The sequence below is a fragment of the Desmodus rotundus genome, chromosome 4 (assembly GCF_022682495.2).
Source record: "Desmodus rotundus isolate HL8 chromosome 4, HLdesRot8A.1, whole genome shotgun sequence".
NCBI lineage: Eukaryota > Metazoa > Chordata > Mammalia > Chiroptera > Phyllostomidae > Desmodus > Desmodus rotundus.
Genome location: NC_071390.1, coordinates 45,838,805 through 45,854,926, shown reverse-complemented (window position 1 = coordinate 45,854,926; position 16,122 = coordinate 45,838,805). Strand labels below are relative to the sequence as shown.

At 35.6% G+C, this 16,122-nt stretch overlaps 1 protein-coding gene across 1 annotated transcript in view; it reads right to left on the bottom strand.

Moving 5' to 3' along the window:
* PCDH15 (protocadherin related 15) overlaps positions 1-16,122 on the bottom strand; it is an 870,634-nt gene that overhangs the window by 766,488 nt on the left and 88,024 nt on the right. Inside the window, exon 3 of the mRNA XM_053923048.1 lies at positions 15,917-16,058. The gene's annotated coding sequence lies outside the window, so the exon portion shown is untranslated. The remainder of the gene's footprint in view (positions 1-15,916; positions 16,059-16,122) is intronic.

Below are 16,122 nucleotides of genomic sequence, written 5' to 3'. Positions count from 1 at the left end.
TCAGGGAGGTACAGAACAAATCTATAAATCAGAATTGACTAGCCTTTGGAAGTATTATGTGTGGGACAGATGCTTTAGTCAAGTGATGTGGAAAGAACTATTGACATTCATTCAGCAGTAGCTGTGATACATTCAGTCGAAGGGTAAATGTTGAGGGTTCCCTATGAATTCATGTTAATTATATGATACTGTGAAAAAAGCATGGACTTTGCAGCGAGGCATGCCTGAGTGTGAATCCTGACTTCTCAATTTACCACCAGTGTGTTTCACTTAAACTCTGTGAACCTCAGTTACTATATCTTTAAAATTAAGCTAATAAATGCCTATGTAAGAATTTGGTTTCATGTTCAGAAATATAAATTCAAAATGGATACCAGTGTTTTCCCATGTAGCAAAAAGCATTGTTCAATTAATATATGTCACAATAAAATGAAAAAGTACTAAATCACCAAAGCTCCTCTATTCCAATTAGTTACAGAAGAATTCACCAGCATTAGTAGAAAAGAGGTCTGAAATCTCTCACTTGGTCTCCCCCTTCCTGCTGAATTTTGCCTAATCTCCTGAAAGCTCAGGTAGTCCAGAAGAGAATTAGTCTCACTCCCACACCCAGGAAGAGAGAGTTCTATAATCTAACACTATGCTGGAACACTCTAGGAAGACGCTTCAGTTGCCCAGTTCCCTGGAAGGATCTCCAGTTTTCTCTGAGAGACAAAGCTTATTCTCTCAATTCCAGTTTCTTCCTAAGTGTCCCAAGCTGGACTCCACAGCGATTATATATATTCTTAGTGCTTCTTGTTCAGAACCACACTCAGCCATCCCTAAGGGCGCAGCCAGCCTCAGGAGACCTGGAATAAAACTAGTTCCAACTTAATAAACTCAGACTCATGTCCTCCTTGGGGTTATGCAAAGTAAAAAAGTGAAGTTAATGTACATACATAGGGGGTACATCCTGAAGTTACAACATTGATTTTGGTTGCACTGTATCTAATCAACAAATTTAAACCTGCTCCGGCACATTTTTAAGTAAATAACTATGCAGATAGCATGTACTCATTATTTTTTAACACATGGCATATGCAGGTATTGTGTGCATGTATTCCAGTAGAAATGTGACATTTTCCTGAGAATTACAGAAAAATTTCCTGGTGTGATACAAAAAAAAAAAATGCATTTTGTTTTTTTAAAGCCCTTTTGCTCTTTTTAGCCTGGATTGGGACACATTTCTGATGCTGAACAACCACAGTGCTTCAGACTCATGGTGTCTATTCTTGTGTGAACTCGTGGAACAGGTGGGTGGGGTATCACCAATCAAACTACGTTAATTAGAGTTCGTGGTTGGAGAGGGGTGTTCCCCAAGGAAAACTGGTGTGATATTATCAGACAAGAAAATGGAAACAAAGCAAAAAGCAGATGTTTACACATATAAATATGTATAAAAATATATTAAAGCATGTTAATGTTTTTTACTTTCCTCAAATCTTATACCATATTGGTTTTGGCCTGAGTAATTAGAAGCTGAATTTAGGTGAAAAAATTATTTTTATATAGGTTATTATTTTATTTTTTTGGCCTCCGATTCACCGAGCTCACCATACCCCATGCTGAACTCATCAACAGCTTTCCACCTGTCATTTCAGTCTTCAGTCTTTCTTCAACACCTGAAATACCTCTGTCCAGCGAGAGAAGTACGCCCGCATTTCAGAAGAGAACAAACCATCGGCTATCCAAATGTGACTCAAAAATCAGGTCAAAGGAAAACAAAGAGGAAGAAAAAACAAAGGAGAAGCAAAGACAGCATAAAGCTAGCTCTAGCGTATAAAAATGTTTTTCTTTCTTTACTCCCCTTGGGAAATAATAGCTTATTCTAGAAACTTTGGTGCTCAGAAAATGCATCATTTAGTCTTTCCTGATCCATAGAGGTCTGCCTCAATCTCTCCCTCCTTGTCTATCTGGCTCCATACCTTAGAATTAACACTTGAATAAAAAGTGTTTCGTTTTTCTTCCCCAAGCTCCTCCCCCTTTCTTACCTTCCTTTTCTAGCCTTTTCATTAAAGCTCCCAGATATGGTAATGCCTAGTAAACACCTTCTAAACTTCCTGAGAGTCTATAAGAAACACCGGACAGGTTTGCCCCTGCACAGCTGTGGTAAGTGTCATCGGGTCCCCGTTGAGTCGGACTAAATGTTCCTAAGGGAACACTGGCTCCCCAGCATCCTTTCACCCTCAAGGCAGAATCTCACGATTCCTTTGTGTAATCAGCTTGAGTACAAACATAGAAGTAAATGGCTGCAGGTCTTTTTAAGCCCATCTATTCTAGTCCTCTGTAAACGCCGGCTGAGGCGAGAAAAAAAAATTAAAGAAGTACATTGTTCTCCAGGGAAATCTTAAATCCTGCCATAGGGCTAAGAACTACCTCTCATCTCTGTCTTCAGGGACAGAAATCTCAGAAAAGGCATCTATGCTCAAATGTCCACCCTTGTGTATTTTCTGTGTTGTATATTTTTCCATCTGAAGTGGAGACATGGGAGAGTTTCCTATATGATTGGGGATGTAGAAACAGCTAGAATCAGCATGGGGATAAAACTCTGAAGGTATCCTACATGCCCTACCTGTAAATTTAGCATCTCCAGTGCCCCTCAAACACCTTTCAGGAAAGGGTCCTATGTGATTTCTCATTATTCTAGACTTAAACCACCACCAGCAAAACATAACAACCTTAGCTCTATCAACTCCAAGAGTTTAGAAATCAATTTTTCATTATGCTCTAGAATCTAATGTCAGGATCACAACTGATGAGGTGCTTAATTTTTCCCTCAGTTGCCCTTGCTGATACTGGATCTCATAGCAGAAGTAGCCTGTGTGGTCTCTGAGCATCCACATCTACTTCAGTATGTTCTCCAGTTCTGGTGACCTACTCTGGAGCTCTAGAACGTCACTTCGCCCCAATTCTTAATGTACTATCTAGTTACCTTATAGGATATGCTAATTCTCCTTCAGAGCAAGATCCTGAACTCTATCCCTGTGCAGTTATTGGGGTCCTTCCATTTACAGAGTGATCTCAAAGAAATGCTATATACTCAACTTCCAGGAATCTCCTGCCTCCTTGCAAGTACTACTAAAATGCTGTATGAACCCCTGAACCAATTTTTGAATATTCTTCTAATATGAATACTTAAGGTAATATATTATACATATTATATATAACAAACTATTCAAATAGCCCCTATTCTTCAGCGTCCCCTATATCTTGTCATTTTGCTATGTAATGTCACAGTGTCCTCCCACTCTGAGTTCAGGCATACGACTCAGTTTAACCAATGCAAAGTTTGAAAACACACAGAGTTTGAGCCTGCTCTATCTTTTTTTCTCTTTTATTAACATGATAACATACCATGTTAGCCCAGAGGGTAAGAGACATATGAAGCACAACTAAGTAGCCCCAGTATTCTCTGTTAAGGTCGGTCTAGATCAGTTAACAAACAGCCAGAACTCAGATGCGAGTGAGCCTGGTCAAATCAACAGAGCTGTCATGGGCACTATCTTAGATGCGTGAGCAACAATTGCTTATTCTTTCATGCCACTGAAGTTTTGAGCTTATTTGTTACACAGCATTATTTTAGAAATAGGTGATTGATGCAAGAGCCATCTACTGATTTTTAATATCTGATCACCCTTCCACACATCTGTGTCCATATTCCTTAAAATGACAATGATTACTTACAACATCATCAGAATCACCAAAAATTTGTTGAAAATAACCAACGATTAGATGCGTATCTACATAATTATATTAATAGGTATAAACAGGAAACCAATAGTATAATGATAAAATCTATAAGGATAAAAGTAATTGTAACTGAAAAATTACCTGTAAAGTTTGTAGGTATTACTCTAATGAACTATCCAGAGTAAACCAATCAAATTAGGACCATATTTATGGAAGGCTTGTTTACTTGTGTTCTTCAAAATATTTATATAAAAATGTTAATATAATAATGAAAATGCCAACAAAATTGTAAAATGACTGAAATAAATATATATATCTTAATTTGGATTAAGATGTTTATTATTCATACTTATTTTTTTCTCATATACATAAAAGAGTCATTTGTAAGGTATAGACAGAAAGTCCAGTTTTCATGTGAGAATTTTCACCAGCCAAGTCTAATCAGTGCTTGGGAGAATTTGCCAGTAGGTAAAGTAAAGGAGCAAAATAAGACAAAATAGATAACATTCTTTACATTCAAGTGTATTGTCCATGGCTTTGAGGGATAAAGAAGATCACACTGATTCAATTAGAATTGGGAGGCACAGGGATATACATATAGATATGTATATGTGTACATATATGTATATAGACATATGTATTTATGCACACACACGTACATATATATTTTTAATATCACCATAAGTCTTTTAAATGAGGACCCTTTTTTATTGCCAGTGCACAATAAGAGCATCTTACCTTCGATATGTACACCTATTCAATATCTCTAAAGACATCAAATGGTAAATACCCCCAACTTTCCCAATATTTTATATCAAGCTTCTTAAATAACTATGTGTATACATTATTGATTCATTAAAGTGAAAAGGTACCTATTATTAATGTTAGTAAATATTGGTCATTGATACCAAAATTTATTATATCAAACTTTAGCTGAAGTAAAAGATGATATTTAAATCTATGTAAGAAGATACATTGTTGTTAAAGATTTTCTTCTTTTTTTGCTCTTGAGTTTCTATACACATACACTGAAGTGCTTTTTGTGAATTCTATATTTACTTATATATTTATTCAATTAAGTGGTCACACTTATGATATACGGTGCTCTCTCACGTCTCTAGGTTTATTAATAAAAAAAACAGTGACTGATTTCTGGGGTTACAGGAAGTGAATGTCTCATCATGGCCATCTGTCATCATTCTGTGATTTTAAAATGTATGAAGCAAAACTGGCAACTAGAGGAGAACATGCCTTCTATACTCTCATCAGTATATCAGCGTTTGAAAACTTTTTAAGAAAATCACATCACTTGGGAAGTCCAGATTCAAACCCTCTACTGCGATTTTTGAATGAATCATATGTGACATGTTTAATCACCAAGCATAGGCACCTGATTATGATACTGCTTTACTATATGCCACCAATTAGAATAAAGCCTTCTAGAAAGATGTCTCCCCAAATAAAAGACTCTATCAAAAGACCAGATGAAACACAGACAATATATTCTCAACAATATTTTCTAAGAATCCACACATCAGATTTCAAATGTATAATAATGCTTTATTTATAGAAATCAAAGATGTGAAGTATAGATTAGTGGTAAGAAACAGCTGTTTCGAAAAACAAATCTGATTTATTCATTTAATAAACAATTGATGGCATTGAACAGGTCACTGCTATTGGGAATATAAATATGGACAATATAAGTATAATAGCAGAATTTCTAATGAAGGCGATGCCTTCTGGAACATGATGAGACACAGATTCCTGAGTCTTTGTCAATCCAATGAAAAGACAAACACAGTTCCTTATCATTTATTCTTTAATACGTGTTTTTATTAGAGTTTGCTCCCTCTAAGGATGTGCGTGTTACTAAGACAGCAATTCTTATTATTTTAAAATAATGAGAATAAAATCAAATATGGATGGCAGGCCCTGATATTATCTTTACACTACAGTAGTGCTTTTGTGGTTTGTAACCACTGCACTTATGTTTGCTAACTCCTTTCAAGGTTAACTATGTAAAGGTATTCATAATGCTATATAACAGATTGGAGTTGTTTGCTCTAGATTTTGCTTGTATAGCCTAGAAGTATAACATCACAAACTGGGTCCTTAAACTAATTGCCTTTGAAGATCTTACCTTCAGATACAACATCAGTTTTAATGTAGTAAGTAGTACTTGATCTCCTTTTTACAAATGCATCACATAATATGATTTGATTAAACTGTTCATTTTTAAAAACTAGAAGGAAGTCTCTAAAGAGTTGATAACAAATACATGCTAAAAACAGTTTATAAATTACACACCAAAGTTTAAAGCATTTCAAAAATATTCTACATAAAGATGGAAAGAGAAAAAAATCCATTCCAAAAGAATCGAAATGATTGAACATGACAACCTATAATATAGACCTGAATGCATTTTATTTATGGCTACTACATACATAAGTATATATGATGCAGTCCTTCACTTAAAAATAATATATATTTTGAGTATTGGCATTTAACGTTTTAGGGAACATGTTTAAGGATTCACACATTATTGTGTGATAGTCAACATTACTGTCAAAAGACTAAACAATTTGGCTCTAGGTAAGAGACAATGAAATGTTTACCGCTTTAGTCATATTCAAAAATTCTTTTTTTGCAAGCCAAGTCACAATATGTCTATACTTTCTAGAACTGACCCATATCCAGGAACCAATAGTATAGCATATACTTAGAATAAGCTAATCTACATTATTCATCATCCATCCATAAGGTAGATGAAACATTCAAGTAAGTCAGAGCCAAGCAGACTCAACATAAAGATTATTGGTTGAATTATTAGAATATGAACTTTTTTATTTTCTCTTGTACAGGTGCTGTGATGGTGTGACCTGAAAGCTGCCAATAGCCAATGTACACAGATTTTGAGCACAGATTCAATCAGCAAAGAAACCTTATGAAGAGACGCATCCCACAGTTTTACATGAAACTTATATCCTTGTAGCAATCCTCATCCACATCTCTGCACTTTCAGTTACATAGAAAGATGCAATCCTTTTTTTTTTCTTTTGAGTAAACTTGATTAGTCAGAGAAATTCCAAGGGAGAGGCTGGATAAATAGAATGATAATACATTGGAATATCTTAACAAGGCAGTGATATGATGAGATTGGCAGCACTGTAGGGAAAAAAATGGAGGCAGGAGAAAGGGAAACAGAGGCACAGAAAGTGAAGAAAGGGGAAACAGATAAGTTCGGTATTAGTTGAGAAATGATGATCTTAAGGAAAGAATGAAAGGGGTATTTGATTCTAAATTTACTAATGTGTAGAATTGACAGAAACACTGTTATTTGATGGGATATGAGCAGAAAGGGTGAGAAAGATCTAGTAGGCTGACACAGATTTTGAGCTTGAGCAATTTGATACTGGTTGTCATTAGTTACTGAAATAAGAATACAGGAAAAAAGAAGGAGAGGTTGGGAAGTAAGGGTTGGAAGGGGTCATGAACTTAGTCACATGATTAAAATATGAGTTTGAAATAACCATGAGATACCCAAATGGAAGTTCCAAGAGACAGCTGGTTTTGCAGGTCTGACTGAGCTTTGGAATGAAAATTATATGTGTTAGAGATATAATTTTATTTGTTGTCTGCAGAAAGAAATTATGAACTTCACAGTGGATAAAATAAATAAGAATATGAAATAAAAGAAGGAAGGAAGTATAACTGAGCACATTAATATATAAGACATACACAAAGTAAGATCAGCCTGAAAACTAACCTGAAATGTGTCTTGAGAACTAAGATGTAAAAAGCAACAACAATAAAACAAGAGAGAAATTTGTGCCATAAAAATTAAGAGAAGAGAGGGGGTCATAGATCAAGGAGTAGTCAGCAATATGAAATAGTTCAGATGGGTGAAAGTAGGACAAGGCCTGAAATCTTGAATTGAATGTAGCAGGTAAGAGGTCAGTGGTGATATCTGTAGAAGACCATTCTGCATGGAATGGGCAATGTAGCCAAGCTCCCACTGGGAAAGGCCAGTGGAAAGTGAGGTCCAGCACGTAGGACCCACACCCATGGATAGGCTCTACCATGGGGAACCCAGGCCACTTCCTTTATGAGACTTCCAAGAAAGAATATCACTTTCCCTGTGAGAAAGATCCTAACAAGATATGAGGAAATGTTCAGTGTCTCAAGAATTTTGGTCGATTTTTCCTACATAAAAAAAAACACCTCCAACATAGTGGGTGGCTTTGAAAATATTAATAACCTAAAATTGATTTGACCAAGATATTTTATAACATTTACAATAATTTCTTTGATATGACCACTGCCCCCAAACAAAACATCCTAAAATATACTATTTGTGTTAGTGCAGTAATTTATCCACAAATCTTGTTTTTATTTGTTCCGTATTAAATTCCTACCCTTTGACTTGCTGAAAAACTACAGGAGAGAGAATTTCCTGAAGAGTTATATAACAGCTTATTTCTTCCTTCTGCTATGTCTTCAACATCCATGTTCACCATTAAATTGCATTGCAGCAGAAATAAGTGTGATAGTAAGCCAGTCTGGGTAGGTGTGTGTGTGCCCGTGCTTTAATCAAAAGATAAAAGCTGGAGGCGACTTAATTTCTGCAAAAGTAATTCAGTGACAAGCAACTAACATAAACTTAGTAAGTAAAAAAAACCCAAATCTTTCCACAGTAGCAATGATTATAACCACAGCATATCTTCTTGATATATTGTCATCAAGAAGATATTCAATGAAAGTTTTAATTTTTAGTCCATGTTTAAATATTACTCTTTTACTATTATTCCAAAAGCCACTTTTTATTAACTTTATTTTGAAATGTAAATTTATGATATTAAGAGGTAGGATGATCAAAAGTACCAAAAGTATTTAGCTTTTATCTTCCAGAAACTAAACTTAGTATAGGAGGTATAAGAAATATTAAACCACAAGGACAAAGTGGTGGCAAAAAAGAGAAAAAAAGTGTGATTTTAGCAAGTTTGTTGATGTTTGCAAGTAGAAAACCAGTAACTTATTTAGCTGATTACAGAAAATTACATAGCAAATGGCAAAAGTGGGGAGAGAGTGATAATATAAATCAGCCTTTTTACTACAGAACATGTAAGAAGCTTAGCAAATCAAATTATTTACCATGAGAAGCAGGGGAGGGTCTCAATGTTAGCTGAGATACCTTAAACAAGGGTATTGGTTTGATTATGAGAATTCTCTCCCCAAGTGCTGAGCAAACTTCCCCAAACCTTTAACTGCCCCAGAGTTTAGCGATCAGAGTGTGTTCTGAAGACGTTTTCACAGATCCCCCAGATTTGGGTCATCGAACACAAGGGCTCCGCTGTTTGAATGCATCACAGTCAAGCCCACCTGTGACAAGCCAGGCTCACACACAGAAGACTGTCAAAGTGTGTTTCAGAGCCTTGCCATTAGCGACACATAAATACTAAAATGTTCTTTGTTTGAGCACTTCCTCATTTGCACACCTTCCACTGGTGTTACCATCATTGGGAAAAAATCATTTGCAACTATATTAAAGTGAGCCTTATATCTAAAGCTCTGTTGAATTTTTATTCTATTCTTAACCTTAATATATGAATACAAAATAGGAGTTCATATAATGTATGCTATTGTGAACTCGGTATATCCAAAGTGAAAATTTCTCAATAAGCCTTGTAAAGATGCCTAAAATGTTTGCTGTCATTTTCTGTAAAGTATTAGCAAGCCTAGGTAACAACAGCCAATGTTCCAAAACAGAGCATTCTACTCCGTGCTTATGGCCTCAGTTAGAAACTAAGGTTGCTTAACAGACTGTCAACACCTATTAGATGAAGAGACTCATGCAGAGATTTTCAGATATAAAATTAACCTGGGAAGAAAATTCTGTTCTCCATTATCTACCTTGTACAAGGTACAAGGTATCTTGGACCTTGACATATTTAAAAGTACCATGAATAGTTACTGGCATATAGTAGATGCTCAATATTTATTCTTTGCTTTCTTTATCAAACAAATTTAACAACACATCAAAGGCAGAAGATAACAAGCATTCAAATCAAACTCTTGCACCCATTATTAGAGTGCTTTCCTGTAAATATAGCCATGAATAAGAAACACATTTAGTAAAGAGAGCTCAGCATTTAAAAATTCAAGAACCAAAAATATAAAAAATGAAAAAATATATAATTGAAATTATGGACCTTTCAATTAATATTTTGGAAAAGCACTTTACTTTCTCATAATCTACCTTATATCAGCAAATAACTTGAGTGCATTTACAATACACATTTTCATTTATAAACCATGCATATCCTTTTTTAATGCTCCTTTTTGCCATCTCTTCTTGAAATTCAGAAAAGTGGGCCCATGTTTATCTCAGCTTTCCAAAATCTTTTTTCTCACTTCTCACTTCTCAGTTTGCTGCCTTTTTCTAACTTAATTGTTCTAACTTCATCTGCCCCAATACATCTTCACTCTTTTTATTATTACAAACATTCCAAATCCCAGCCACCTCTTCTACAAATACTCCCTGTATTAAGGAAGTAAAATAAATACATCAATAAAGGTGACCAAAAGTCATTTTCCTGGTCATAACTATTACTTTAATTGTTCTTAAGAAAGTAGGATGGATAGCAGGAAGACCTCTGCTATAGCAATTCTGCAAATTAATACCACCTTTCTCTGCAGAGCAGACAGGAGGAAACTGACTATTTTATTGCAGCATATCATATTAAAACACCAAAACATCATTTCACAAAAATTAATATTCAGAGCAAATATGCATGTATTGATTAAATATTTATTGAACACTTATTAAATTCTGGGCACTGAGTTAGTTAATAGAACTACTAAAATAAACTATGCAAAGCTCCAAATGAAATATACTTTTTTATTTAATTCATAGAGCATGACCATGAGGTAGAAAATAATATCTGAGTTTCATAAGTGAAGCAACTGTAGCTTATGAATGTGAAATTATTTGCTATATTCCATGTGGAACAAGGGCTGAGTCAGGATTTGACTTGAGCTCTGACTCTGAAGCCTATACTGCTGGAACTCCACTTTGGTATTGATGATAATGATGACAAATATCAGTTCCCATTTACTGAGACATTTCTTAGTTTCAGGTCGTGTGCTAGGGCAATTTATATATGTGAATTAATCCTTTGTTAAACTTCCGCAGACAGAAACCAGGGCTGAGAGCTTAGACATCAAGCTCATCACTAGTAAGGGACTGGAGCAGGACTGAAGCTTCGTGCCATCTGCTCACCTCCCATCTTCTCCACCTACTCACTCTGTCTCATTTCCCATCTCTGGATCTCAGGCTATCGCCTCTGCCTTTTCACCTCTTGCTCTCTGTCTAGTCTGTCTGTCTTTCTCAAGCTCCCTTTCTGTCTCTGTACTCAGTCTTTTTGTCTCTATTCTCCTTTCCCTATCTATATATCTTCTTTTTTCCTCTGTTTTCAACCATGTGTCTTTCTGCCAGTCTGTCTTTTTATGCCCATTTCTGTCTCTCTGACTTTTTGTTTTGACTCCTTTCTTCGTTCTCTCTTTTTTCTCTGTGTATCTCAGTCTCTCTCTCTGCCCTCAATCATTTTTGCTCATCTTTGACTCTGTCTCTAACTTTATTTCATCTCTTTTTAAAATATTTTTAAAATATTTTATTTGTTTCGAGAGAGAGGGGAACGAAAGGAGAAAGAGTCGGTGTGTGAGAGAAACATCAATTGGTTGCCTCTTGTACATGCTCTGACCAGGGACCAAACCCGCAACCTAGGCATATGCCCTGACCTGGAATAGAGCTGGCAACCTTTTGCTTTGCAGAAAGATACCCCACCAACTTAGCCACACTGGTCAAGGTTATTTCATCTCTTTTTGTAATTCTCTCTGTTTCTCTTGTTCTTCAGTGACTATCTCTGTGTCTCTCTTTGTACATCTCTGTGAGTATCTCTCTCATTTCTCTGTGTCTCTGTCTCACAGACAGTGACTTAAGGTTTTAAAGAAATAACAACTGCTCATCCAGTCTTAATGAACCTTCTCTGGATTCCAGTGGTGTGCTGTAAGGTTGAAGAAACCAGTCCCCTAAATGATCAAGCAAAAAGGAAACTCAGTGTCCTTGGATAAACAATTTGCATTTCCATAAGGATTCAGTGATGCAGAATCAGAAAAGGCTCATTCTGACACCTCCATGAAAACCACAGGGAGAGCATTCATTAACCGAGCTCCCGTTTGAATGATGCACTTCATCGCACACAGCACTGTCTTCCCATTCAGGAAACAGGGCTTAATTCTGTCTGAAACCCACCCTTTCACTAGGCATTTGAATGAATGACTTTTCAAAGTAATGGGAACTACACATCTGCCATGGCCTGAGAATGTTTACACGCTAAAGGCCATAACGAAGTTACACCTCCTGTCAATTTCTTATCCATCAAACAACACAATAAACAAGCTTTGAATTTTTCCATTTACCAGGTGGAAGGAAAGAAGTGCTTTATATTCTTTAGCTTCTTGAAGTAATGACTGCTTTTGCCTTTTACATTTATTGCTTCAATAGCTATGACCTGATATTAAGGTTGAGTGAAACCTTTAAACGACTTGTGAGATAAAAGGAAATCTGTCCCTTACAGTGCTCAGGTAGAAACTTTTACTGGTCAGATTGGAAATCATTTCGTTGCTATTATTGTTTGTTGTAGAAACACAAATAACAAAAAAAACATTTTGAGAAGTAATTTCTAGAATGTTAGAATGATTAATTGCACATTAGATTATTTAACAACTTAAATGTTTCGTATTCATTCTCTTGGCTGTTCCTTACAAAAACTCTGATAGGTCAAGTTTTACAAATGTGGGCACTGACTCAAAAATGCTTAGGGAATGTACAAGAAAATAATTTTTGTTTATACCAGAATCTGCAGTTCCTATGCTCCTCATTTTAATTAATGAATTGTGTGTGTATCTTACTCATTAGTGTGTGACTTCTTTGCAGACTAAGACCAAGTGATACTCATATCACTGTCTGTAAATCTGGCACATTGGTTCATAGATTATAGGTGGTGATCGGTTTACACATTACAGGGAGTGACTCTACTTCAAGGTCATACTACTCATACTCACATTCAAAATTACCTTCTTACCTTGCACGTCATTCTTATGTGCAAGAAAGCAATGGTTGCATTTGAAATTTCTATGTACATTCTCTGGTCCTATCTTTATTTCTATCTAAGTGGCTCTAGTATTCCAGTTAGATGATAGTTAATCATTACTTCAGTGTCTGAGTGTTTGAACCTTTCAAATTTATCCAGAGACTATCAAGAGAACATAATCTTGCCATAAATTACTCATAGTAGTTATTTTTTTCACCCAAAATTGACTATGAGCACTAATGAATTCCCATAGTTCCTTCCATTATCTCCTCATGTAACTCAGTGAAGTGCGAAACTAATAGATGAAGCCCCACGTGTCATCATTACTTTCAAATCTATGGTCTACTATATTATAGAGTAATACATTAACAATCCCATTACAAAACAAACAAATCTATATCCAAACAAAGTTTTAGTGGGGAGAAACAAAACCCATTCTGGAAAGTCATCCCTGTCAAGTAAAACTGTCTTTTAAACACTATAATTGTATAGCCTTCCACATATGTGTGAGAGAGGTAGGATGACAATAGTCCAGAAACACCAGTGACGCCAATAGTAAGAACAATTCTTTAAAAAGGGGGGAAAGAGAAAAATAAAACTGCTACTAAAACCTACTCTAAACATAGAGTTCCAAGCAAAATTAAACCTCTAGACAATAAACATGCCCAGTCGATTTAGAAGCCGTCTCTTGTTTGAGATTATTATTTCTGCCAACTTGAATTTATTCATAGGTTGGACTCCTTAGTAAAAGTTAAAGCCATATATTTATACCCACTGTCAAGGCTACGTTAAGGTCTACGTTTATACAGGGACTTCTGTGCTAGGATGGAGTTAAGATAACAGCTGGTTTATGCGAGAAGTTTTGTAAATAGGAACGAAAGTTCTTATTGTCTAAAATTATACCTGCACATTTACAAGTAGGGGTAATATGCTCCTCTACCCTTAAAATATTCACATTTAGGGGATTGCTTTATTATTTTAGTTTTACTTTTTACTTTTACTATAAAGGCTTATTATTTATTCAGGAGGTAAAAGCCCACATGTTCAAGTGATTCTAAAAGGTATAATTAATTGTTCAACACATATTTGCATAACACACATTTTGTGATTAAAGAAAAATAGTTATTTGTTTTGACAAGAAAATAACAGTTATCTTTTGCATTTAACTTCATACTAAGGCTGTTTACCAAAATACTGGAGGATTTTTACAAATGGCTTCAGTTTATGTCTTCCTCGGCTTAGTTGGATGATAAGAATACAAAATGCATACTACATAAAATTTAAATATGGAAAGACTAAAAAAGTTGGTAATGGACATTTAACTTGAACCCTAGTTTATTTCTTCTTAGAATTACTATTATTACCATTTTTGAGCTAATTTTATAGTCCAGACATTAATTAAACAAGCTCATCAAATATCATTAATGGATATATTATTCCAAAAAAATCTTAGAAAATGAAGGTTTTTATTTAAACCTCTTTATAAATAATACTAAAAACTTTGCCCCATAATATTCCAAATAAGTTGTTAACAGGAAGATAGCACATACCATGATCAATTCAGGTCCTTTGATGGCTAATGTTTAGGGGTCATTTCTGTGGCAAGGTGAGGGAATTCACACCCCCTGCTCAGTCCATTATTGCAACAGCTGAGAGGTGAGGGGGTCCTTACTCAGCGCAACCACGTGCACATTAAATTGCCCTTTTATTTCATAGGAGGATGAGTACACAGTCAAGGGGATCAGGTTGCTGAAATTTGAAGACTCCCATGTACAGATAAATGCTCTGACTTACACTAAGCCACAATTAAAGAAAACTAAAGAAAGTTACGGAAGAGCCAAGTGGCAGTACAAAAATAAGTGCACATGAGCATATCTAAAACAGTTCAAACTTGCTGTGAAAACTATAGGAAGCCTTCTATGCTTCAAATATTCTTCTTTTACAAATTACTTGCTTCTCCGATGTTAAGCAACACAATAACTCTACCCCTTAAGTATTTGGTTACTACACTTGACAATTAGCTCTATTTGTGAAAACCAGTGAGTAAGGACTTGGAGTTCACCTTACATGAGGCTGTCACATTATACTCTAGTTAACAATGGTTGTCTGCGTACATGCTACAAGTCCATCAAATAGATGACCACCTGTGCACACGACAGATATGCTCTAGAGAACCAGCAGGCAGGGCCTGACGCTTCTTTCTCAGGACCCTCCTTTTCTGTAGCTACTGAAGTGTGTTTCTTTTTTTTTTTTTTTTATTGTTCTTCAGTTACAGTTGTCTCCATTTTCCCCCGATTACTCTCCCCTGCCCTGCCCGCCCCCTTCTTCCACATTCAGTCAAATTAGGTTTTTAAAGTAAAGGCCAATACCACAAAGTGGGAAAGTTGTTAGTACTATATAGTATTAACTTCATATTATAAGAATAAAGTCCATCTGGATTCAAATTCTAAAAGCTTCAAGATACTTCCACAAAGGAGTAGATGTCCTAAAACACCTGCAGTGAAAATATCAGGATTCTCTATATTATAACAAAACACGAAAAATAATGCTGTTATTTGTGATACAGAGTTAGCCACCTGAACTTACTCATTAACTACAACCTCCAGCTACTACAACACACAAAGCATCATACACATATATTTGCACGCAAAAAAAACAAACATAGCATGCCAATACTTTGGCCCTTTTTCTTTTTCTCTATTTTGTCAGAGAGAGAGAGAAGCAAAGAACGGTTGAGGAGTGAAATTTTTAAAAAATGACTACCACACAGAGTTATCATTTTACATGTGTCTAAATATTACATTGACATCTCAACATAATTATAACGCCACACAGTAATTAGGAAAAATGAGAGGACAAGGGCTTATGTTCATTCCCCCAGAAGATAATTACTTGTATATCATTACTACTCTGTTTCTGGAAGAAGCATGAAAGAGACCCATTGCTCTGGAGCAAGCTTGTGACTTTCTCTGTACCTCCCTGCTGCCTTAAATTTGACAGGTAAAGAAAAGGAGGTGGGAGGAGAAAGAACTTACCAGTTTAAAGTTTCATCTTTAGTCCATGTAAGATTATGCAGCAAGTTTTCTTGCCAAGGCTGCCTCCTGCACATCCCTTTCAAAACAACCAGTGTTCATATCTAGGTCCAAACGATTCGTTCACACGTTACACTTCTTGAGTCTGTGAGACATTAATATCCAGTCTTGTATCATCAAGAAGATATTATAGAGAAAAAAAAAACACC